This window comes from Peromyscus californicus, unplaced genomic scaffold (assembly GCF_007827085.1).
Source record: "Peromyscus californicus insignis strain IS unplaced genomic scaffold, ASM782708v3 Scaffold_17__1_contigs__length_78620276, whole genome shotgun sequence".
Taxonomy (NCBI): Eukaryota; Metazoa; Chordata; class Mammalia; order Rodentia; family Cricetidae; genus Peromyscus; species Peromyscus californicus.
Window position 1 is genome coordinate 13,710,510 of NW_026294469.1, and position 27,107 is coordinate 13,737,616.

Consider the following 27,107-nt stretch of genomic DNA (forward strand, 5'->3'; position numbering starts at 1 on the left):
TCTTCCCATATTCTGCCTTTCATCTATGACAAAGCGTCTCACCCTGGGGATTCCTCTCCTTCATCCTAGGCTGTCAAAAGTACTTTTACACTGATGCTTCTAAACAGACATTAATTATTCTAACCAACAGGGCTGGAGAAATGGCCCAGCAGTTAAGAGTACTTGCTGCTCTTGCAGAGGACCCACAGTAGATTCCCAGGCTCACAACCACCTGTAACTCCAGTTCCAGGAGATCCAATGCTTTATTCCAGCCTCTACAGACACTTGTACATGTGTGGTACACAAACTCACACAGGCACCCATACACACCAGCATAAACTTTGCAAAAAATACTAAACAACAAAAGATCACTACATAGCTTGGTTTTTAGCTGTAGAATGAGTGTTCTGTGGATTTAGGGACAGACAATTTGAAAGAGTCAGGGGGATCAGCCCTTAGCCCCTGTTTTGAGTAGTGAGGGGCCACTTAGGGCTTCAGAATCAAGTTGTGCCCCAAACAAGAGCCATCTGTTGGATAGAGCTATTGTCTGTCTTATTTGAAAGGAACCCGGGCCTCCTGGTACTACTTAGCAACTTCACTCACAATCAGCTGCACAGACTAAACGGAGTATAATTATATTCGAGGATCTGTGGCCATTTTTTCCCTTCTTGGAATCTATTGCTGTCCGTGTCCATCACCATGGACACCAGCTGCTGCCCATTTGTGCATCTGAGTCCAGCTTGACCACCTTTGGGAAAGAGTGCATTCGGTGTTCTTTGTGTCCTCAACTATATCTTCTCCGTGTGTGTGGTGATACTCTTCAGGGTAATTTGCTCAGGCCTCGGACCTTGGGTGGAGTTGAGAAGAGTCATCTTGCCACCTTTCAAGTGTGCCATGTTGGGCAATCAGATGCAGGTGAGCCAGCAGCTTGGGTAGAACAATGATTGTGTTCTCTGCCCAGAAACATCAAGCTGAGCTCACCTGAATACTTTCCCATGGGGTTAAGTGCCCATCCCAAGGGAAAGAAGTTCTTAACTGACCACTTTGTGGGAGATGGTGTTGTTTTAGAGTTTGCTGTTGGAATCTTAAAGCTCTGTGGATGTTTCAATTTTTGAAGGATTCTTTTTAAAACCTAATAACAGTGGATTTTGTCTCTAAGCTGTTGGTACTCTGACAGTAATTTTCCTGTCTTTGCCTGAGAGACTTTGTACCTTCCTTCCCTGAAAATTATGTTTGTTGATCAAAGCAGAAGTACTAGAGATTTAAAAAATTAAAACAGCAAATACTGGAGAGGGAAAATTAGAGAAATGATTGCCAAAGGGGCCAAAGGATCGTCTACTAAAATGTCCTAAAGATAACAGGAGTCAGGGTCAAAAATGACCATCCCTAACTCCCCCCCCCCCTTTGTTCAAAATGTAGCTCTAAACAAGGATCTTGCTTAAAAACTTAAGTCAGACAAGACCATTCTTTCCATTTTTCTTAGTCACTGTAAGGCTGTTTGAAGGTATGATTCTTGTTTCTGCTGTGCATAAAGCGCAACTCCAGACCTTTGTGGGCACCGGTCTTACCAGGATATGGGAGCATCATGCCTTTGCCTGTCCTCTGTCCACAGAACATCTCTGTGCTCTACAGGGTAGTTAGTAATTCATTTTTATAATAAAATATAATGGGTAATGTATTCTTTCCTTTGAAGAATCCATGATTTATTTTCTAAGCACGAGGAAAACATGCAGCTTTAATAATCTGCTAGCGTACTGAATTATTTTCTTATATTGGAATAGGCAGCAGTAGCAGTAATGTGATATATATAGACTGCCATGCCAGCTCCTCCAAACCATAAAGTACTGTGACTTCTGGCAGAGCATATACACTGATATTAAAATCATCCACTCACAGCCAGATGTGGTGACATACACCTGTAACCCCAGCTTGAAGGGGAGGCTGGAGGAATGTTGTGGGTTCCAAGTCAGCCTGAACTACATAGTGAGTTCCAGGCCAGTATGGTTTACAAAGTGGACTCTGTTATAAAGCAAACAGACAAACAATTAATCAACAATAAAGCAGAACATCTTCTTTGAAGCCTCCCAGCTCTTCCCACATTCCTGCCCGTGCAATGGTTCCCCACGAATGGTTACTATCAGGTCCTCCTTCATCAATCAGCTGGGCCTAGAAACAAAGACACCATCTACATTATCTTGCTGAAGGTGTGGGGAGATAAGGAAAATCAGAACTAGTGACCAGGTTTAGCATTGTGCTGTATTCCCTGCATATACAGAGAAGGCCAGAGAGGTTGCATCTCATGGTTACTGCTCAGTTCCCAGACACTGACATGTCACCTACTTAAGGCACCAGAGCACGTAAGGACAAGAAGAAGCTTTAAACACAGGAGTAAACCAAGCTTGATGAAGCATTTCCTTTGGCCTAATAAAAAGGAAGTTTCCTCTCTTGAAAGCTGGAATTGATTTGGCCTGAGTATATACAAGTCCCACATCAATAATTGTGACCAGAGGGATAAATGATTGCCTTTTCTGTGATCCAGAGACCTGAAAGTTAGTCTAGTGGAGCTCAGCAGGGACATATGACAAACGATCCTTCCCTTCCCGGAGCCATAGTGTTGTTGCACTCTGACAACTGCCCAGGACATTTTTCTACTTCTGCTGGGCACAATCAGAGCTGGTTGTGTTGCACCTGTCCTGGCTGACCAGCATAATCACGGTATTCAACAGAGAATCTCAGGGTCAGTGCACAGCTCTCCGAATCATATGCCTGTATTGTTCATGGTAAAATGGAAGTGCTGGGGAGCTGCAGGCAACTTGGATGATCATCTCCTGTGTCCTCCTTTTCCTCTAGATAAAAACAGCCATGGAAAATATTTCTTCTATAATCACTGAGAAGTTGCCACATTTTTGCATTTTTAGTTCATATCTTGCTTTTGTAGGTGTTTGATAAACCAACTTAGATACCCCCTAGCTCCCATGCACATTGAAAAAAGCCAGTAAGGGTCCTGCTCCAGGGATTTATTAGGGTCCCTTCTGTTAAGCTATATATCTTAAGATCTCTTAAGATAGGCTGTTCTGGGGTCAGAGATATAGCTTAGAACCCCTAGCATGCAGAGAATTCTGGGTTCAGTGTCTCCCAAAGGAAACAATTTTAAAGGAATTCTCTTGATCTGTTCTAATTATTGGGATTTCCTGGAATTGATTCTATTTATCACTTCTGACTCTACAGCATTCCGATCCAGTGCTGGGGGGCGGGACCACAGGTGTATAGGTGCATTTATGATACGAGTTTATATGAAGGCCCGAAGACAATCTCAGCTGTCCTTCCTCCAGAGACATCCACCTTGTTTGTTTGTTTGAAACAAGGTCTCTCTCGATGGCCTAGAGGTTAGGCCAGCTGGCCAGCAAGCCTCGGGGATATGACTGTCTCTACTCCTTCAGTGCTGGGATTACAGGCATGCAGCAGTACACCCAGTTTTTTATGTGGGTTCTGCAGATGGACCTCAGGTCTTCCTGTTTGTGCAGCAAGTACTGTACCAACTGAGTTATCACCCCAGCATGTCAAGTGTTTAATAATGACCATAAAGTTGTCTTTTCCACTTATGTAGCCATTTATGGTTGCTAAGGAATTTTTATATACAGCAGTGCAGCGATTCTTTATGTAGACACACTTTATATAAAACCATAAACACAGGAGCCCAGAGTTTAAATGGCATGCCCAAAGTTACATCATTGGGAAAATGTTGTGCCCAGGGATCTTTACTGCTGTTCTGATGCTTCTATCAGACAGGTTTACAAATCTCAAGGTGTTCCTCAGAAGTTCTGTTAACCCACAAAGATACTGAACTATAGCAGTGGCCCAATCTCCAAAAACCATGTGTCTCTCAGAAAGAGGCATAACATTTTAAAGCTGAGGAAATAAATACAGTTTGGGGTCACATCCACCATAGACAGGGGCCCCTTGACATTCTGGAATTCATAGACACTTCTCTGTTTCAAATTCCCAGTGCATCAAGAGAAGGCATGATTAGCTGTTTAGGAATGTGGTTGAAAGCACAGGCCATCTCAGAAGGCATTTGGAAACAGAGGTTTTGGGGAAGAGTGGCAGCATGAGCATATCATCTCAGGGTAGCTCTGTGGACAACCTCAGTACAACACGAAGGTTTTAGGTTTTAGTTCATTGTTTGCTTCTGACAGATCAGCAAGTCACCTGACCATGCTTCTATCTCTCAAACACACTGCATATTGTGTGGTGGTTTAGAAAGGCCATTGTCCACACAAATAAAAATAAAAGAAATGACTCAGTTGCAATTACTTGCCTCACAAGCATTAGGACCAGAGTTTGGATCCTCCACACCCTTATTTAAAATATATATATATATATATATATATATAGCCAGGTGGTGGCACATGCCTTTAATCCCAGCACTTGGCAGGCAGAGGCAGGCAGATCTCTGTGAGTTCAAGGCCAGCCTGATCTACAGAGCAAGTTCCAGGATAGCCAAGGCTACACAGTAAAACCCTGTCTCAAAAAAACAAACAACAACAACAAAAAAAAACCTCACATGCATTTAAGCCTAGCCCTGGGAAGGGGGTGTAGGGCCTGGAGCTTATTGGCTAGCCAGTGTAGATAAATTAGTTCAGTAATAAACCTTGTGTTAAGAATAAATAAGATGAAACATTGAAGGAGATACCCATGTCAGCCTCTGGGCCTCCAAGAAAAATAACAGTTACTTCACTGAAAGTACTCATAGAATGAGATCCAGAGCTATCTCTTCTGGTCAGCAGAGGTCAAATCATAAAAGTTTATTATAATCAGTCTCAGTGCATTTGCAGTAATTGAGTAACTAATTGAGTCCATATCACCTTAGACAGAAGAGGACTTTTCCTAAGGATCTGAGACACCGGACAAATCCATTAACCTGAAGGATTAGAGGTGTGAAAGGACAAGGAAAGCGACAGGAGACTACATGCCCCAAGGATGGACATTTCATCTTTTTTTTTTTTTCCCACTGCAAGGTTCAGCTGTGAATGGATGCATTTGAATCGGGATCAGCTGAGTGAATGGGCCATCTGGCTGAATATGTTAGGTTGCCATAGTAGCAGGTTTTGGAAAGAGTCTTGAGAGAGGTCATGTGCCTTGCAGTTCAAGGGGTAGTCCTCAGATCATCAGCATTAGAGTCACCTGGAAGCTTTTAAAGTGGGGGGGAGACACTAGCCTCCCACACCCACCCATTCTTACTGAGTCACAATCTGCATTTTTTCAAAAAACATGTCTTTTAATGAGATTGCCAAGTGAATCATGAAGTCTGAAAAACACTGCCTTAGCCGAGATTGAGGAGCAAGATGCTCACTTTCAGAGTGAAAAACACAAATGGCTCACTCTCTGCACACTAGTCAAGACAATAGCCGTGATAAATCTTTCCCTCCCGTGTGTCTGCTCTCCCTGTCATTAGCAGTGCGTTCACAGCCCCAGATTATGACTATTAATTTATGAATTTGTCGCCTAACCAGTCTGTAAGTCTGCTGGCACTGGGCAGATCTTCATCTAGCACAGCACCTGGCGTATGACACAGATGTGCATGGTGACAGCCAAACCTCCCTCCAGCTGCCCAGGCTGACAAACATGCCACCTCCTCAGCCCATGCATCTGTAAGACATGGAGCAGCATGCCCCTGCTGGGGTTGGGAAAGGAAACTGGCCAGCGTGCTAACGCAGCACCTGCTGCACCCTAACTGTTCGTGGGTGGCGCTGGCTCGTAGGTGCTCAGTGACTGCTTAATAAAAATACAATTAAAAAAAAAAAAGGAACCTCCTATAAAAACTTCAAAGCTGAGAAGTTTGTGTTCTGTCACTGCTATCATGTATAAACCTGAGTTTTAAATTATAACGTACAAAGGAAGTGTAACATAAGAAAAGGAAGAGATTAACAGGGTCAGAATGAATTTGCAGGAAACGTGTGTGGTTAGGAGTCAGAAAACCTGCCCAGCCGCATCCACGCCAGGTGCTACCTCTCTGTGCCTTGGTTTCTCCACCCTAAGAGTAAAATCCATTAGCTCCTCCTTACTTCATAGAGCTATAATGGAAGTATCCTGAAGTGTAGGAAGTCATACCTCACTCATACTTATATCCCTACCTACTTCTTAATGCAGTGCCAAGCTCACAGGAGATGGTCACGGCGCAGAAGTGTCCAGTGGGATTTGAGCATGTGCTCTCTGTGGGAACGAAAACCTCATCCCTAACAGACAAAATGGTATCCCTTAGCACAGTGTCCTGAGGGTGCAGGGGAAACAGCTGGAGGACAAGTGTCTGAAAGGACTTCTTGCAGGTGGGCCAGGGTGAGTAAGAGAGAAAATGATGGGGAAAGGTGAAAGAACACTAAGACAGAGGTTTGTATCCACAAGCCAGAGCCGGGGCGTGTTCCCACAGGAACATCATAAAGGAGAAAAAAAAATCAAAAAGCAGCCAGGGGACCTCCAAGGGAGGGAGCAATGAGTTATGATTTGGGGACTGATTGGTATATATGAAAAAGGTTGCACACTTCGGAAGTAACCAGATGTGGTAGTACTTGCCTATAATCTCAACATTCAGGAGACAGAGGCAAGAGGATCACAAGATTGATGGCAACTTTGTGATTGATAGAGACTTCCAAGCCAACATGGGCTACACAGCAAGATCCCACCTCACAAAAGAAAAAAACAACAACTGGGGGCTAGAGCTGTGGCTCAGTGGTTATTTGCTGCCCTTGCAGAGGACCCGTGTTCCGGCACCCACACAGTGGTTCCCAACACCCCTGACTCCAGTTCCAGAGGATCCAATGCTCGCTTCTGACCTCTGCGGGCACAGCCATGCACATGATATGTATATATACATGCAGACAAAGCACTCATACACATAAATATGAAAGAAAAGTTGTAAAAAAAAAACAGCAATAGATACAATGGAAGGAAATTCTTTAAAAACTTCAAGGAGGCTGGTAAGATATTCCATCAATAAAGTGTTGCTAGGCGAGCATAAGGGTCTGAGTTCAATCCCTGGAAACTACATAAGAAATCTAAGAATAGTAATGTGCAGGATTTTTTGTTTTTGATTTTGTTTTTTTCGAGACAAGAGTTTCTCTGTGTAGCTTTGGCTGTCCTGGAACTAGTTCCGTAGACCAGGCTGGCCTTGAACTCAGAGATCTGCCTACCTCTGCCTCCTGGGTGCTGGGATTAAAGGTGTGTGCCACCACAGTTCAGGCTTTTCATCCCAGTATTGGAAAGCAGAGTCAGGAGAATTTCTGGGGCTCCCTGGTAGGCTAACTAGCCTGCTTGGTAAACTCCAGGGTAAAGGGAGACCCCATCTCAAAGAAATAAGAGGGTGGCCCTTGAGGCATGACCATACTTCAGGTTGACTTCTAGGTTCCATATACATGTGAACACACATACACATGCACTCACATGTGAGCATACACACACACACACACACACACATATTTTCACACTGGACGTTTTGGTTGGACTTCCTCCTTAAAACCCCCTCTCCCTCAAGTGTGACTGGGGCTTCACCTCTGGCACATCCTAGAATATCTCCTAGTCAGATAGAATTCAGGATGTATCTTCCACTCAAGGAATTAAGTTACTGATATAACTCCCACGCATTTGGAAGCAGGTTCCTCTACAAGGGAAGCCCACGGCAGAGGCACTGAGAGCAGTCCTGGGCTCTTCACATGGGCTTAGACAGGAAGCTTGTGTCCAGAGGCTGTGCCGACATTTCCACAGTGCCATTCACTTAGTAACACATTTCACACACTTTTCTGAAAATAGTAAGGAAAAAAAAAGAGAGTTTTAAAAGATTTTCACAAAGCACAATGCAAAAAGTGAATGTCTTCCGTGTTTTAAGGGAGATCGTGGCAGCCCTCAACCCTGGTGTCCTAACACCAGTTACCCTGACAAACCTACAGAGTGTTACCCTTGTGACATCTTTAATATGCTGTTTCCTTAGTGGGCCAGGAGAACAACAGACCATAAAGACGGAACACATGGAAAACATATCTTTAGTTCCCATCATGTCCCAAACAGTGTTTGTATTATAAGCTCTGATATAAAACATGGAACTGAAGCTCTCTGGGTGACTTTCCTGTTTTGCTACATTTTGGTATCAATCACACACAGAGCAAAGGGCTATTCTATATCTACTATGTTTCCAATGGCATATGATTAAAAATAGATTAAACAGTTGGTTTCAATGGTGCAAATTATAGAAAGCATTTTGTGGGGTTCTGGTGCATGCAGCATTTCTTATGGATGCAATTTGCCTTGTCTTTTTAAATTTTTTTTTAATTTTCACAGCACCATTCTTTTAAAAAAATTCTAAAATAGAAAGGGCAATCTTAAAAATTGTTTTTGTCCTGGTTCACGTGGGAAGCAACAGATGGATCAATGAGGATTCTGAGAAGACAGTTATGCTGTGCTTGAAAGAAAAGAAGCCACATTTGTAGCTATCATTTGGGATTGTCCTTTCAGTGTATGGAAACCAAATCATGCAACCCTGAGAAGTTTATAGCTCCATTACCACCCTCAGTATATACCGCCCAAATCCCTTTATCATAGAGCAATTTTTTTTTAAAGTCTTTAAATACATAGCATGGATTATTTGGTAATTTGTCTTTCTTAAGGAGAGTGAGTCATACCAGACTTAATATCCAAGACCCCGTGGAACCCGACCTCCGTTGCCAGCACATACCCTCCTCCACGGGTTTTTGGTTTCTCTGGTGCGTGCTGAGCCCTGTGTTTCCCGGCAGTGAGCCCCTGGCGGCCCTAGGCTTCCCCTGGAGAGGCCACAATCCCAGCCCAAGACCACTAATTGATGTGGTGCTTGCTGGGAGTTGGTATCAAGCAAGATCAGTCTCAGGATTAATAGCATGTGCCTTTCTGCTAATGTTTATAAGATGCCCTGTTCCTAGAAAGCTGTGGACCTCCCACAGGATAGAATATGATCCACAGCTGGAGCCATTCCGTATCTCAGAGTGCAGTCGGGAGTTTGGAATTCGGGATACAACTCATTCTAAAGACCCAAGACAAACCCTGAGCAGAAACCCAGACTCAGGGCCCAGCAGTACCACCTCCTTGAAAACTCCGGGAGCAGCTGGGGAGGCCTGACACTGTCTCTAAGAACAGAATGATTTGATCTTGTGTGGATTGGAAGCTATATTACCCGGTTACAAAGCAATGAAAGAACAATAAATTATCCGATGGCATGCATGATTGGAAATACTTGGACATCCGGGTTTCTGTCCTGATCTATCTCTATGTTCCTGAGGTTTTATGGCCAGGCATGAAGTCAGCAGTCACTTGGGCTCAGGGGAGGGAAAACCTTCCTTAAGTAAAACAGATATTCTGCTGGCATACCTTGGATGTGAGATGCCGGAATAGTGAGTTTGCTGAAAAAAAGGATTAGAGACTTCTGGAGGGTATACTTCTGTGAAAGTAGAGAATGTGCTTTGTTTGATCCTGTCACGATGTGTATCCTAACAAATAAGTTTGTTTTTCAATTTAAAAAAAAGTCATAGAGAGCAGAGCTGGCTAATTGCTGCTCGTTTCTGAAGAGTTGCCTGGTGCTCAACATGACAGAAGACCGAAAATCTGTGTGACTTGATAAAATGAGAGGCATGTTGTAGTCCAGTTTAGAAATAGACCTTGTCCACAAAAATCCAACAAAGAATAAAATTCTATGCCTGTGCAGCTAGATGAGGAATTCAGGGGAATTCCTGCTTTGGTGTGAACTTCAGAAAATTTAGATTCATGAAAATGCATGAAGCATCAAGCTGGTGTTTAGAACTCACTTTATTTTCACTGTAGGCATTAGTATCAGTGTTTCACTTTTGGATGAAGAATTGACAGGTGGGAGGCGGGAGAGATGCTCGGAGGTTAAGAGCACTTGTTGCTCTTACAGAGGACTAAGTCAGGTCCCCAGCATCCACACAGTGGCCCACTACTCCCTGTAACTCCAGTTCCAAGAGACCCAACACTTTTTCCTGACCTTCATGGCAACCAAACATTCATGTGCTGCACAGACACACACACACAGGCAAAACACTCCAACACGTAAAATAAAATAAAATAGATAAAAAAAAATAAAAACTTGGTAATGTAAAAGTAGGAGGAGAGTGGGATTACACCAGAGAAAACTTTATTCCATCAAGGAAATGCTTGGAAGGTTTATCCGGGTTGCTTTTATCAAAAGCTGGGCCTTTTTGTGCTGAATCTCACAAATGTCATACAAACAGTCCAGTTTGACTCCTTGCCCTCATGTATATTATTGCTAGCTTTCATTTCTGCCAGTCTATTATTCCCATCCTTATGGTTTAATCTTCAGCCACCTGCTGCCCAGGGGCATCGAGTACCATTCTTGTGCTTTTTTGCTCTCGGCCCTCCTCCTCAAGTGTTTGTTTGTATCTTTTGCCCATTTCTAATTTTTTTTTTGCTGTTGAGTTTTGATACCGCAGATATTAGTTCTTCCTCAGTTATAGATAAAATGTCTCTCCTAGTCCATAATTTTGCATGTATATCTACTTCACATGGGCGACAGTTTTTAATTTTGATAAAAACTAATTTATCCATTTTCTTTTAACAGATTGTAATTTTGATGTCAAGGCTAAGAATCTTTGCTAGACTCCTTGTTTGCTTATGTCTTTTTTTTTCCCCGGCTGTTTCTAAGATATATCAAAGGACTGGCTTTTAAAAAAAGATGTATTTGTATTGTAGTATATACATGTTTTGCCTGCATGTGTGTATTGCTATGTGCCTGCAGGGGCCAGAAGAGGGCACTGGATCTCCTAGAGTTAGCGTCAGTTATGAACTGCCATGTGGGTGCGTGGACCTGAACCTGGGTCCTCTGCAAAAGCAGCCAGTACTCTTAGCCACTGAGTCATCTTTCCAGCCCCAAAGGACTGGCTTTTAAGATTCAAGGTGTGAGAGAAAGAGAAAGAAGAGGGTAAGGTCTATAAGGAACAGTTCCCGCTAGCTATGTATCTGACTGATTGCCCCATTACTCTGAGCCTCCGTTTTGTTTATAATAAGATGGTTTTATCTAATAAAATTAAATTAGATAAAACTCTGTGTTCTGTCTAGCACATACGGGGTTCCATAGAAGATCTCACAATTCTCTAAGCTGACCTGTCACAGCTGCTGAGTAATTAGCAACTGGCTGCTTTGAACAAACAGAGGAAGGTCACTTGGGTATAGATGAGACAGATCGTCCCAGGGCTAATTGTTTGGTTTATAAGCACTTGTGCTCCTGCCTCCGAACTTGGTAACCAACCTCTTGTGTGGTAACTTAGCTACTGGGGACTAGTTAAATAAAGCAGACAAATGAAAATTTTATTCTGACTCAGCTAAGATTTCTGAAAAATTGGAAGACTAGAATGGGAGTCAATATTGGTGAGAGCTGGTTTTTCATCTGAATTTTAGTTTATTAAACCAGTGCTAAATTAAAGACACATATGGAACACCCCCCACAGAAGTAAATTCTGTTAGAAGACAAATAAGGGCATTCATTCTATCTGTTCAATCTAAAATTAAATATATGTATGTAATTATAGTGTTTACCTGAACTCAATTCTTAAAATCATTGATATGAAATCTTCTGACTTTTCAGTAAGCCAGAAAATGTAACTTTTCACCTGAACTCTGAACACTGTTGGTGAGTTTCTCTTAACTGAAATGCCTGGCACCAGATATGAAATTTCAACTGTTTGATGTTTTTGAATATTTGCATACACATAATGAGTTATCTTAAGGATGGGGCCCAGGACTAACACAAAAGTCATTGTGCTTCACATACACTTGGGCATGTAGCCCCAAGGTCATTTTATATATTTTAAATGGCCGTCCGCATGAAACCATTCCAAAGTGTGACATCCTTCCTCCACATGTGGCACCATGTTGCCATTCAAGGATGTTCAGATTTGGGAGACTTTTGGGTTTCAGACCCCTAGACTGGGGGATGTGCCTGTGTGTAACATTAACAATCCAGCTGTCACTGAGCTTTTATTCATTCAGCATTTACCATTGCATTCTTTTCTTTTTCTACCCTTACATAAAAACTGTAAAATTCCCCCCTATTGCCACCTTTTCAAAATCAGCAGTAGCACCTTTAGAGCCTTGTCCAGGATGAAGCTCATCATGTTAGATTTGCTGCACATGTGTTATTCTTGGTGTGTGGTTGGTTCTAGATAAGGACCAAAAGCAGAGCCAAGTGGGAGTGGCACACACCTGTAATCCCAGCACTCTGAAGGCAGAGGCAGGCAGATCTCTGTGAGTTCGAGGCCAGCCTGGTCTACAGAGTGGGTTCTAGGACAGCCAGGGCTACACAGAGAGACCCTGTCTCAGGGGTTGGCCATAGACAGAAAACATAGCAGGTGAATGTTCAGGGAGAGAATCCAGGTGGAAAGTGGGAGGGGTCATCTCTCACTTGTTGCTGGGGATGATGGGAAAGGCAGGTAAGATGGTGCACACATGCATGTCAGGTCATGCTTAGCAATATCTGGTGGGACCATTAACAGTCTCCTCATAGGCCCCATGGTGGGCCTCAAAGCCAGGACCTCCCACATCTGTCAGTCTCCAGAATTGGGTCTATCCTTTGTCAATTGTATGATTCAGCCAGATAGTATTTTGGAGGGAATAGTGAACTCATAGAATGCAAATACATTCCTGTTTGTTGTATGTATCTTTTCAAGTCTGGCTTGACATTGTTTATAATTTTTATGTTGTTTAAATTAGCCAGAAATGTTTTTAGCTAGATTAAGCCCATATTGATACTAGATTTAAAAACAAAAACAAAAACACCCCACAAAACAGCAACAACAACAAAAAGCCCTGCAAATTAGGCCGAGTTTGAGCAAGTCCAAACTCTAACTGATGTTGGCACATGACACCCCAGTAGACTTCTGGGCTATCTGGTAGTGCAGAACTTTTATCATATCGCACCATGATAGGGAGATTGGGAGATAAAAATAATTCTTTTCTAAATCTGCCGTTATACTAAAAGTTCAAGTTTTCTAAGTAAAATCAGTTGGTTTTTAGATATTTGGGGGTTTTTTCTTTAAATTCTTTTTTCATGACCTTACTTTCTCTCTTATTTTTTTTTCCTCTTCCAGGGTCCTGTTTCCCAGAGGAACCATTCATCTCAACAGCCAGGGAGAGTGCCTGGATGTTCAAAGTAAGGTTTCAATATGATCTGTCTTGTAGACTCCTTGTCTGTGAATGAAATTGAGGTTGCTGATGCTACTGCCTGAATGACCGGCTCATTTTAAAATTCCGCTGACAGTGTCTGAATAAATGCACTATACAAAGGTGCTGCTCTCCAAATGATACCCTTCCCCAGTGTACTAAGAGCTAGAGACTGCTAACAGAAAGTCCTCTGAAACATGGTCAAGCCAGTTAATGTTTAATTTGGGAGACCTTCTGAGTGGCCATTGGAGGGAAACATATCAAGATATGGTCAAAATAGTCCTGTGACATTTCTAACTAGAAAGTTATTTTTAATAGAGGAAAGTGGTGGACTTCATTCTATTTATTTATTTTTATTTTATGTGGATTGGTGTTTTGCTTGCATGTATGTCTGTGTGAGGGTGTAGAACCACCTGGAACTGGAGTTACAGACAGTCTTGAGCTGCCATGTGGATGCTGGGAATTGAACCCAGGTCCTCTGGAAGATCAGCTAGTGCTCTTAACCCCTGAGCCATCTCTCCACCTCCTCGAGTTATTTTTAAGTAAATATAGTTGTATTTGTTATTATTAAGACTATAAGGTGAACCTCTGTGAGGAGTGAGGGCAGGGTGAAGAAGGGAGGCAGGGATGGAAAGAGGGAAGGGATGAACGGAAGAGGAAGAAAGAAATGGGGAGGGAGGGAGGGATCATGTGATAAACGCACGCATCGTGACAGTGGCAGAGCCCCAGGAAGCCCCTTTTCCTCTTCAGTTTCTGGTTTGCCTGAGACAGGATCATTTTTAATCTTCAGCTGTTTCCCACTGGTACCCTAACCCTCTGCCTGATAACGCCTTCAAAGTTCACCTCCAGGGGCTCTCTAGAACAAAGGAACAATTAACTAAAACTCCACCAGATGGCAATATTTGGAAAGCCATTCGGAGAGATTTCAAAGCTATGCGTCGTAATTGTTCATGTGGTGACTGGTCTACCTAGATTTTATCAAAAGTGGTTTTTTTTTTTCCTCAATAACATACAAATAAAAAAGTATAGAGATGTAGAAGGATGTGTATAGGATTATATGTGTTGTTTTAACTTTTGGAATGCTAAAATTAGAAACCTCGTCTTCAAATAGTTCTCTAGAAGGTATGTGTTAAAGGCTCAAGTCTGTGAATAATTCTCCAGCAGGCGTTGGTGCACATTCAAGTCTCAACTCTGTGAGGATGGTACATTTGCTTTCATCCTCCATTGTGAGAAATGTTCTAGGGGTGATGGACATTGTTAAGAGGCTCGTTTGAGGAAAGAAACCTGAAGCTCCACCCCTCCCACCCAGGTTATTTATTAGGAAGTCCCCTTGATATTAAACCAAGAGAAATGTGCATGTACAGAATTGTCATTTGTGTTGGTTTGGGATGAGTCACCAGAGGGAATGAGGAAGCCTCTCTCTCTCTCTCTCTCTCTCTCTCTCTCTCTCTCTCTCTCTCTCTCTCTCTCTCTCTCTTACTATTTTTTTATTTATTTTACATAATTTTCCTTTCCCTCCTCTCATCCTGTTCCTTCTCCCCACCTCCTTTCTACCCCACCTCCCACTCCCATCCACCCCTCAGAAAGGGTCAGGCCTCCCATAGGATTCAACAAAGCATAGCATACCAAGTTGAGGCAGAACCAAGCTCCTCCCTCCTGCCTCAAGGCTGAGAGAGGCATATCGCCATAAGGAATAGGTTCCAAAATGTCAGCTCATGTGCCAGGAACAGATCTTGGTCCCACTGCTAGGGGCCACAAACAGACCAAGCTACACAATTGTCACCTACATGCAGAGGGCTTAGGTGGGTCCCACGCAGGCACCCTATCAGTCAGTCTAGAGTCTGTGAGCTCCCACTAGCCCAGGTCAGCTGTCTCTGTAGGCTTCCCCTTCATGATCTTAACCCCCTTGCTCCTTTAATTCCCTCCTCCCTCTCTTCAACTGGACTCCCAGAGCTCAGCCCAGTGAGAAGCCTTTCTCTTTCACCCTAGTCAAGCAGACATCTGGACCCCAAGTGTCTCAGGGCCCAGCTGGCTTTAGAACAGAGTGGAGTCAGAGAATAGAAAGGTAGCTAAGAGCAACTGAACAAGGAAAGACCAAGAAGAGAAGAGAAGCTGCCTGAACTTCCTGTGCCCATAGGAAGCTGGCCTGGGAAGGTACAGGGGGACTTGTGGAAGTGAATCGTGGCTGCACTGGGGGAGCTGCCTGCTGCGTCTGGGGTAGTCCTGATTAACTTCCAGTGCCCTGATAATGGACCCGCTAGCACCCCTGTCTGCCCTCAAATGTCTCCATTGATGGTAAATCACGTCCTCACCCTGCATCCCAACTGGCATGTGTGAAGAAGTAACAGGAAAAGGTGAGCCATTATCTAGACTCTATCTCTTTATAAATCTTCTCTCTGGAGCTATGGGGCAAACACTTTTTAAATTATACTTTAATTTTCATACAATTGGGATAGTTCATCCAGGAAAGTACCTGCCATGCAAGCATGAGGACCTGAGTTTTGAGTCCTAGAACCCAAGTCAAAAACCAGACGTGGATTGGAGTGATGACTCAGCACTTAAGAGCGCTTGTTCTTGCAGAGGATCCAGGGTCGGTTTCCAGCGTCCACATGGTGGCTCACAACCATCCCTAACTCCAGTTCCGAGGGATCCAGTGTCCCACTGGAACCCCACAGACCACGGACACCAGCCACATACGTGGTGCACAGACATACGTGCTGGCAAAATACTCATACATAAAATAAATAAATGCTTTTAAATTAAAAAAGAAAAAACAGCCCATCGACCTTTAAAAAAAAAATCCAAGTGTAGAGGTGCACACTTGTCAGTGTAGAGGTGCACACTTGTCAGTGTAGAGGTGCACACTTGTCAGTGTAGAGGTGCACACTTGTCAGTGTAGTGGTGCACACTTGTCAGTGTAGTGGTGCACACTTGTCAGTGTAGAGGTGCACACTTGTCAGTGTAGTGATGCACACTTGTCAGTGTAGAGGTGCACACTTGTCAGTGTAGTGGTGCACACTCGTCAGTGTAGAGGTGCACACTCGTCAGTGTAGTGGTGCACACTTGTCAGCTCAGCACTGGGGAGGCAGGGACAGGCGGATCCCTAGGACTCATTAGCCAGTCAGCCTCGGCTACTTGGCAAGCTCTGGGCCAATAAGAAACCCTGTCTCAAAGATGGGTAGCTTCCGAGGAGTAACACCCAAGGTTGTCCTCTGACCGCCACATGCAGGCATACCTTCACACTCATGCACACTCTCCTACCCCCAGTCTCTCCAGCCCCTCCTGTTGTTATTTTCTTCCCTTAGACAGTTTCATTTCTGTTTTCATGTCATACGCACATAAATGATTACATGTATCTGTACAAGGCACACCCATGTTAGAAACACCTGGTATTTGTTTTTGTGAGGCAGACTTCATCTGCTTAATGTGATTACTTCCAGTCACATCCATTTTCCTGCAAACTTCAGAGCTTTGTCTTTCTTTTTTTTTTCTAACTTTTTTATCAATTATTTATGGACTTCACATCATGCATCCTGAGCCTGCTCATCTCCCCATCCTCTCCATTCTGCCCTGTACCCTTGCAACCTGCCCTCAAAACAAAATTTAAAAACCAAACCAAAAACACCAAACAAACAAACAAAAAACAAATAAGAAAAATCTCAGCCTGGAAGATGTAGTGCGGCCCCGCTCTGTCTTTCTTTACTGCTAAAAGAATTCCACTGTGTATGTAAACCTGGTCTCCTTCATCCGTTCCTCTGTTAGCGAGCAACTGGTTTGGTTCTGTAGCTTAGCTGTTGTGGACGTGGCTGCAGTGAGCACCAACGTGCAATATCTCTGTGATCTGTGGACTTGAGTCCTTCAGGTAAATGCCCAGGAGCAAGAACAGCTCCGTCAAGCGGCATTCGTTTACAACCCAACCAGCGGTGTGCTAAGGGTTCACTACTGCTGCATTACACCAGCATTTGTTATCTGTGTTGTTAGTGACCATTCCGACTGGGGTGAGATGGACTCTGGATGTACTTACATTTGCATTTCTCTGATGGCTAGTAAGTTTTTCATAAGTTTATCGGCTATTTGTATTTCATCTTTTAGCGACTGTCTATTTTATTAGTTCATTATTGATTGTGTTATTTGCTTTCTTCTTGTTGTTTAGTTTTTCTGTTCTTTGTATTTTCTGGCAGCTGATGGGGGGCTGGGAAGAAGGCTCAGTGGGCAAAGTACTTGCTTACACTATGAGGACCTGGGTTCAGATCTCCAGTATCCACATGAAAAGCTGGCATGATGGTACACACCTGTCATCCTGGGCTGGTGGGCAGACAGGAGCATGCCAGGGTTCAAGGTTCAAGAGCAACCAGGCTAGCCAGTCAGTGAGGAGCTCCAGGTTCATTGGGAGACTGTCTCAAAAACTAAGGTGGAGAGGAGTAGAGGAAGAGCCTTGATGTTGATCTGTGGCCTCCAGTCACACACATATAGTCATACACACATAAGCACCCACACATAAGTGAAAATGAAAATCCATATAACTGGTGAAGATTTTCTCCCACTCTGTAAGCTGTCTCCACTCCATTAAGGATTCCCCTGTAGCAGAGAAGCTTTCTAATTTCATAATGTCCCATTGGTCAATTTTCCAGCCTTATTTCCTGAGCAACCAGATTGCTGATCAGAAAGTCCTTGTCTACATCTTGAGGTCCTAGGTTGGGTCTTATCTGTCAGCTTTATCTATTTCCCAAGGACAGAATTCTAGCATTGGAATTCCCAAGTCTGACCATTTCTATAATTTTGAGTCTAGATTGCTACATTTTTAACATAAGGAATAGTTTTCAAACATACACAATGGGAGGCTATTATTTTCACATTTTTAAAATGTGAAATTAAAAAAGCAATCTTATAAGAAAGAGTAAGTAATGTATTAGTAATACTATTTTAACATATATAAAATTTATATATAAGTGAACAATGTCCTTATTGCTCATGTGCCTAATGTGACTGACATATTATAGAGTTTCAATCATTAGCAAAAAAGGGGGGAACTTCTGTCTTAAAGTTTGACTTTACTAGAGCTAAAACATATACACATAAATGACTATAATAAAATGTAGAAAATGAGACTCACTACAGGAGAAACCCAGTTAAAGTACTATGGACATGTGAGAGTGTATAAGAACAACCAGACTGACCTATTAAATTAGTTGGTTTTGGACACACAGGGACAATGATGCTTGTTCCCATTCATTCCATAAACCTGTACTGATGCCAGCTGTTTTCCAAGTTCTGTGGGAACAGCTGGGGCTTAAAGGTAAACAACAGAACTTTAGCACACGCTATTTAGTGGAGCAGAGAATCTTAAACAAACAAACAAAGCCCTGGGGCTGCGGAGATAGCTCAGTTGGTAAAACACTTGCCTTGCAAGTGTGAGGACATGAGTTTGATCCCCAGCACCCACATAAAAAGGTGGACATGGTAGTGCACACTTAAAACCGCTGCTCGAGAGGGGAAGACAGATGGATTCTTAGGGCTTACCAGCCAGTCAACCTACCCTACTGATGAGTTGTTTCAGCTCAGTGAGAAACCTTATTTCCAAACCTTATTTCCAAGACTGTCCTCTAGTCTACACTCACACACCAGACACACATACCACACAAACACACACCACAAACATACACACACATATGCACATTCACACACACATACAGAGAGAGAGCGAGAGTCTATAAGCATATGAAGCAGACTAACTTCTATTGTAAGAAGGTGAGTAGGATTTGGGGGAGGGTCTTTGGAATGAGGACTTTCTGTGACTCCTTTGGAGTCATCTGACACGGGAGGCAGTAAGATCCTTAGTAAGAATGCACAGGTAGACATAGGGCCAGCAATATCTATGATCATGACCCTCATCAGCTGATAACTGCCTAAGAATTGCAGTGCTTCTTATATTTTATACAGCAGAAAAAAAAAGCTCAATGGCAATCTAACTTGCTCATTTTTGAGACTAGCATTCCCGGTTGAGGAGAGCTGAGTAACTTGCCTAGAGTCTGAGGGTTGGCACCCACTGGTTTGGATACTCATTGTTCTGTATTCACAGCTTTAACTTTCCTCTGCCTCATCTGTAGTTAATAAGAACTATGGGAGACAGTGCCACTTCGAGATCTTTGGCAGCAGTTAACTCTGCAGCTCACACATGATTGAGCCTGTATGATATTGAGTATTCAAAGACGGGCAATGCCTGGGGGCTCTCACCAACCTAAGACAGAGCGCCTATGTGGCCTGGGCAGGCGTCTCCATGACGGGTAAGGTGACCTGCTGATGTCCCACGCAACCTAAGTCAGAAGCTCATTTTTTAATAAAAGGGGGACCTGTAGGGCCCTGGCCCCGTTTTGGGTAACTGTTGCTTTGCTTGCTGACCTTGACCTTGATATCCTCCCTATGCTAATTCTCTGCCAGGTTCCACACTCCTGAATGCTTAAGGGAAGTTCCTTGTCTGTGTATCCTGCATAATGGGCCTTAACAGCTTAGATGCAAGATTGTAAAACATCAGTGGTGAACTTCTGCCCTCTGGGGTTCTCCCATTGTGCTGTAAGCCTGTATTAAGACCTCCTTCCTCCTTCAATAAACGGCATTTGGCATTTAAAAAAAAAAAGTATCTATGTCATGATTTGGGAGCTGGTTAGTGGGCCAAAAGAAAGTCTGGTACATGCCCCCACTTACTCTGTCTTAAAATGGTTGTTTCTTATTTGTTATTATTATTGCATGTATATTTATATGTCTATGCACATAAAAAATATGAGCTGCTGAGTCAAAAAAAAAAAACTATGGGAAAATAAACCTGAGCAATCAATGCATGCTTTACCCATCTTCTATAACAGCAATGATTTTATTTAAATTTCTTTTTTCTTTTCTTTTCTTTTCTTTTTTTCTTTTCTTTTTTTTTTGTTGTTGTTTTTCAAGAAAGACAGGGTTTCTCAGTGTGGCCCTGGCTGTCATGGATCTTGCTTTGTAGACCAGGTTGGCCTTGAACTCACAGAGATCTGCCTGCCTCTGCCTCCAAGTGCTGGGATTAAAGGCGTACACCACCATTGCCTGCTTTTATTTAAAATTGTAAAGAGTAATAAACAGATGAGTTTTGGGAAATGAGAGAAAGTTGGGACACATTCTTACATTTGCTAGTTATGCCTAGGATTCTGGAAAATGGTTCCCCTTTACCAAGCCCCACACTCTCCATCCTCAGCACAGAAGCAGCTAAGCCCCAGCCTGTATGGGAAGGTCAGATAAGGCTTCCAAACTCAGTGACATCCAACCTCAGTCCAAACGGAAAAGAGGGGTATCCAGGTGCGGGGGAGGGCATCTGGAGAAAGGGAACGTTGGTAGAAAAAGCAGCAGCGGCGGCAGAGGATCTGTGGAGAAAACAAGAGAACCATGAAGCCTGGCTGAGGTGGGAAGGGGTGGGTAGGGCAGAGCTGAGAAGACAGAGCAGGGACGGAAAGCTAAGAAGCCGCTCTCCATCTCAGATCTGCCCCTCGGGCAGCTGTGTAGCAAACTGGATCATGGAGCAACACAAGAATAGACATGGAAATCCAGGGGAAAGGCAATGAGCCTCCGGCTACGGTGGCTGCCTGGAGTGAAGGAAATGGATGCGAAATTGGACCATGTGAGGAGGAAGTCAAGGACTCGTTTGCATGGTCAGCAGATGGATATTCTTTCATTTAAAAAGGGTTTACATTTATGTAGTTTAGTGGTGTGGGCCACGCCATGGCACCCGTGTGGAAATCAGAGAAGAACTTGTGGGTATTGGAACCCTTCCACCCTCTGAATTCTAAGGACCAAACTCAGGTCATCAGTCTTGGTTGCAAGTGTGTTTACCCGCTGAGCCATCTCACTGTCCCAGCAGGGGAAAAAGTTCAGAAGATGCCTGGTGACAATGTGAGTGTACAATGTGAGTGTACCTAACACTACAAAACTGTCTATCTAATCAATGGTTAACATGGCAAAGATTTATGATACACACACACACACACACACACACACACACACACACACACACACACAGTTTTAGAGAAAGACAGAATAAGGCAGGAAGAAAGACTGACTGATGAAGATTAGCTGTAAACAGAGAAAGACCAGAGCCTAATTTGGATCGCGAAAGCCAAGGAAAAGCAATCTTGCAACAATGAGCAAAGGGTGGGTAAGTCCAAATGGTACTCTGAGGCTAAATAAGGTGATGACCAAAAGCGCTTGTTGACTTAGCGACAAAGAGATTTTGCTAAGTGTGATTTCAATGCCATGATCAGAGTGGAAGCCAGATGCAGGAAACTGAGAAGCAGGGAAGAAAGCAAGATACAGAGGCCACAGGACTCAGAGAATTCTGTGCAAGAGGAGGCAGAAAGATTGTAAGAGCCAGAGGAGATGGAGGACACCACGGAAAGCATCTTCCAGACACAACAGGACTGATGCACATGTGATCTCACAGACTGAGACCTTGGAAGTGGGTTTCAGTTAGAGATAGTTTCTTGGTTAGGGGTGGGAGCCTGTGTCCACTTCTCCATCTCAGTGCTGGGACCTCATATGGCTCGAATTTGGGCAAGGTTGGGACTGAGAAACCCTGTCTTTCTTGAAAAACAACAACAACAAAAAAGAATAAACTCATCTGACACACAGGACCTTGCCCAAATTCAAGCCATATGAGGTCCCAGCACTGAGATGGAGAAGTGGACACAGGCTCCCACCCCTAACCAAGAAACTATCTCTAACTGAAACCCACTTGCAAAGGAAGAAGTACTTTTCTCCAATCGAATCTCACTGAGTACATTAACCACACTTAAGGGTAGGTTCCATGCCCAGCAGTAGATGACCAACACAAATGAATTCAATGATATTTTTGGAGATTTTTTTTGTTTCATATTTCTTTGTTTGGGCATATTCTGTCTTAGTGGCCTTTTGCCTGTATATCATAGTTTCAGATCTTATGTTTTTATGGGATGTGTATGTGTTTCTTGAGTTTTGGGATTTTTTTTCTTTCTTTCTTTTTTAGTCCTGGTTTGTTTGGTTTTTGTTTGCTTGTTTGCTTTCTAGAGAGAGAGAAAGAAAGGGTGTTGAGTTGGATGCATGGGGAGGTAGGAAGTATCTAGGAGGAGTTGAGAAAGAGGAAGTCATGATCAGAAAATATTGTATGAAAAAACTTTTCATTAAAAAAAAAAAGAGAGATAGAGCAGGGGTTCCCAGCCTTCCTAAAGCTGCAACCCTTTAATACAGTTCCTCATGTTGTGCTGACCCCCAACCATAAAATTATTTTGTTGCTACTGTAATTTTGCTACTGTTATGAACTGTAAATGTCTGTGTTTTCCAATGGTTTTAGGTGACCCCTGTGAAAGGATCATTCAACCCCCAAGTTGAGAACCACTGAGACAGAGGGTAGGTTAAGATTATAGTCAATCTTTCTTGTTGGGACTGCCAGCTCCCAAATCATGACATGGAGACTTATTACTAATTATGAAAGCTTGACCTTAGCTTGGGCTTGTTCCCAACTAGCTCTTATAACTTAAATTAACCCATTTATATTAATCTACATTTTGCCATGTGGCTTGTTAGCTATCCTGCACAATGTACATCTGACTTCCCAGTGTCTCACTGGTGTCTCCCACGCACCTAGATTCACCCCGAGTCCCTCTCTCTCCCTGGAAGCCCCGCCTATCTCTCCTGCCTAGCTATTGGCCATTCAGCTTTTTATTAAACCAATCAGGTACATTAGACAGGCAAGGTAAAACAGCAACACATCTTCACACAGTGTGATAAAATATCCTGCAACATAACATACCCTTTAAGATGTTTGATTATAAAGATGAGAATGGTGAGGGGCACTTAGAGAGAAGCCAGTTTAAAATGGAAGAGATCTGGGCTATTCAAGTATGACAGAAAGTCAGTAGAAGAGGCATTTGAAAAGTTACAGACCAGATGTTCAAGAGCAAGAGGCAATGAATGAGAGTATGTGTCATTGTTACAAAGAGCAAAAAACATTAAGAAGGCTGCCCTTCTGGTGTTACAGTTGCTTAATGAGGTTTCTGGAAACTTCAGGCTGGCCTAGTACCTTGAGTACCCTCTGTGACGTCAGAGGAAGGCCATGTGCTGAGAAGAGGGTGGGTACAGGGAGAAGGTGGGTACAGAGAGAAGCTGGATATAGAGAGAAGCTGGGTACAGGGAGAAGCTGGGTACAGGGAGAAGCTGGATATAGAGAGAAGCTGGGTACAGGGAGAAGCTGGGTACAGGGAGAAGGTGGGTACAGGGAGAAGCTGGATATAGAGAGAAGCTGGATACAAGGAGAAGGTGGGTACAGGGACAAGGTGGGCACAGGGAGAAGGTGGGTACAGGGACAAGGTGGGCACAGGGAGAAGGTGGGTACAGGGAGAAGGTGGGTACAGGGAGAGGGTGGGTACAGGGAGAGGGTGGGTACAGGGAGAGGGTGGGTACAGGGAGAAGGTGGGTACAGGGAGAGGGTGTGTACAGGGAGAGGGTGGGTACAGGGAGAGGGTGGGTACAGGGAGAAGGTGGGTACAGGGAGAGGGTGTGTACAGGGAGAGGGTGGGTACAGGGAGAGGGTGGGTACAGGGAGAGGGTGGGTACAGGGAGAGGGTGGGTACAGGGAGAGGGTGGGTACAGGGAGAGGGTGGGTACAGGGAGAGGGTGGGTACAGGGAGAGGGTGGGTACAGGGACAAGGTGGGCACAGGGAGAAGGTGGGTACAGGGAGAGGGTGGGTACAGGGAGAGGGTGGGTACAGGGAGAGGGTGGGTACAGGGACAAGGTGGGTACAGGGAGAAGGTGGGTACAAGGAGAAGGTGGGTACAAGGAGAAGGACGGGAGATTCAAACACCCTAAAATGTCTGGCTGATGAGTGACAGCACCCTGACTAGAGACACAGTGCGCTGAGGCATTAGCTTTGGAGTCCATGAGGTCAGTTGTGCAGTTCTGGACAGGTGCTTCTCCATCCAGCTGGGCTCAGCGGTCCCCTTGAGATACGCACACCTAGCAGATGCAGACTTTATAAATGCTCCTCTTGAAGAGACATGGATTCCGATCATGCATGTAATTTAAAGCAGCCTCACACTTCATTATTTTTTTTCTTTAAAACTTTGTAAACGCAAACTAATGGGTTAAAGAGTTGCTAATTATTTGGACTACGATGAGATTAATAATGGGGATTAGAACTAATTCACCTGAGTCCTGTGTTGACTATAGAGATGATTGAAAACTATCCCCACATGTCTTTGAAGCCAGGTGTGCTAATGAGTGTAACCCCCACCCTCAGAAACCGAGGCAGGAAGATTAGGGCTATGAAGCCAGCCTTAGCTACAAAGCACCCCATTTCATCATATCCAAGGGCTGGGGCTGGAGAAATGGCTCAGGGTTTAGGAACACTTGGTGCTCCGGCAAAGGACCCAAGTTCAATGCCTAGCACTCACATGGGTGGCTCACAACTGCCTGTGACTCCAGCCCCAGAAGATCTGATGTCCTTTTCTGGCTTTCTCGGGTACCTACACACATGTGCAATGAGCACACACAGAAACACAGAAAAAATTAAAAACAAGGGCTGGTGATGTAGCTCAGTGGTAGAGTACATGCCTCGCATGAACAAGGCCCTGAGTTTGACTCTTACCACTGCAAAACAAAATAGCAACAAATTTCTTTTTTTTCTTTTTTTCTTTTTCCGAGACAGGGTTTCTCTATGTAACACTGGCTGTTCTGGAACTTACTTTGTAGACCAGGCTGGCCTCGAACTTGCAGAGATCCGCCTGCCTCTGCTTCCCAAGTGCTGGGATTAAAGACATGCACCACCACGTCCTGGCTTACAACAGATTTCTTAATAATTTACTGGATAGTTTGGTACTATGCCCTCCATTCACAAGTCTGTTTGTGCTGGGTACTGACGGCCCCAAAGGTACCTGCGGTGTTGCAAATAGACATAAACCTGGTGGCTGCTCAGCAAACTTTCAGCGTCCCATGTGCCTCTATAGATTTCCTTTTGCGTGCAGAACCAGGATCCAGGTAAGCAATACTCTGAAGTCACCACCAAGGGCATCTTATATCCAGGTTCTCCTCCCAAGGGAGCTGCCGTAGCAGACAGAATGCCACTGGTCCTCACCAGCTGGTGCCCGGGTGACTGCATCTGTAAAAGCCCCAGCAACAAATTGTCTCCTTTCATCTTATCTCACGTTCTGATTTTACAGTCCTGGTTTGAGAGTAGGTTAAAAACAAATGAAGCAGGGAGCAAATATGATAAACATTGACCGTGTGGTATTGGTCTTACCCACTGATGTCCTAGAAATTCAAAGCGGAGCAGCTGAGCTGGCCTGCCGTGACAGCGAACATGTTCTAAGTCTGTGTTATCCCATTGGAAGCTACAAGCCATGCATGGCCACTGAGGATGCCAAATGCAGCTGTGAAACCCAGGAATCACATTTTAGACTTTTTTATATGATGATTGATTCAGTGTGATCCACGTGTGACCAGCGGCTCCTATTTTTGACAGAAGCTATAGAAGTGTGTGTGTGTGTGTGTGTGTGTGTGTGTGTGTGTGTGTGTGTGTGTGTGTGATTTCTCTTTTTTTTTAAGGTATTATCTTAGTTTATCTGAATAGGCTAAACTGGCTGGTCAGTGCCCAGGGATCCACCTGTCTCCAATAACTGAAATCCTAACCATGCATGGCCACCCTGGCTTTAATAGGTTCTGGGAATCAAACTCAGGTCCTTATACTTCTAGAGTAAGACACTTGCTGACCAAGCTTCCTCCCCAACCACAGAAACAAAATTAAATAGAACTGGAATTTTGAATGTGGATTGTGAATAGTGCCAGCCCAGAAAGCTCACCCCAGACTGATGGCCACACAAGTCCTGCCATCAGCAAAAACAGTGGTAGCCAAGAGATCATCTCCATATAAAAGTGTATGTCAGGGAGAGAGACAGGTCTGAGAAGCAGTAGCCCCATGGTGGGCTCGCCTTCCTTTCTGCCTGAATACCAGAGTCCTGTGTACAAAGGGCTAAGTGTGGGAGAACCAATTTTATCTGATGCCTACTGTGTACTAGCATTCCATTAGCAGTTGAACGTAGGCTGCCCCATTGTTTCATTAACCCTACGTATCTTATATAAAAATCTTTAATGCCTTTTAACTAGGGAAATGGAGTTTCAAATGGGTTAGTGACTTTGCTGCTCAAGACTTGTCATTTAAATAGTAAGTCCTATTCAGAACCAAAGTTAGAACCCAAGCAGAGACAAACCCACACCTCAGTATCTCCATCATGTGCCGGCAGGCGGTGTCCTCAGCTAGATGCTCATGCTTAGACACGTGATCTCGAGCCTGGGACTGAAGCAGAGTAGAGGAGATGTAGTACAGATAATCTCACTACCCTCTCTCCTCCTCCACTCCCTCCATCTCCTCTCTGTCTCCTGCTCTTCCTCCTCCTCTCCCTCCAACTCCTCTCTCTACCCTCTCTTCCTCCTCCTCTCCCTCCATCTCCTCTCTCTACCCTCTCTTCCTCCTTGCTCTACCATTTTGTTGTTGTGTGTTAGCTCTTCTTTGCTGGCATAGAAGATGCACAATTTGGTTGTTTTATTAAGTCTACTCAAGAAACAAAGTCATACTACATCACCTTAGTATATATCTATGTGCTTACATGTACTTACGTATTACAATAAATATATAGAATCATCTGTAACCATTGAATTAAGTGTCACAAAGGATCTACTGGTTCCTGCACACCTTTTCAGTATCTCTTACATAGGGGATTTTTTTTTCTTCTGCTTGTATAGTGTTTTCAAATTTTTCATAATAGAAATAATTTGAAGGGCTGGAGAGATGACTCATTGGTTAAAAGCACTGGTTGCTCTTCCAAAGGACTCAGCTTCAATTCCCAGCACCCACATGGCAGCTCACAGCTGT

The 27,107-nt window shown here is 43.8% G+C and overlaps 1 protein-coding gene across 2 annotated transcripts in view; it reads left to right on the forward strand.

The window, feature by feature from the left end:
* The window catches only part of Mapre2 (microtubule associated protein RP/EB family member 2), a 149,605-nt gene that overhangs the window by 8,206 nt on the left and 114,292 nt on the right, over positions 1-27,107 (forward strand). For both annotated transcript variants that reach the window (XM_052741645.1, XM_052741646.1), the window contains exon 2: positions 13,116-13,177. The gene's annotated coding sequence lies outside the window, so the exon portion shown is untranslated. The remainder of the gene's footprint in view (positions 1-13,115; positions 13,178-27,107) is intronic.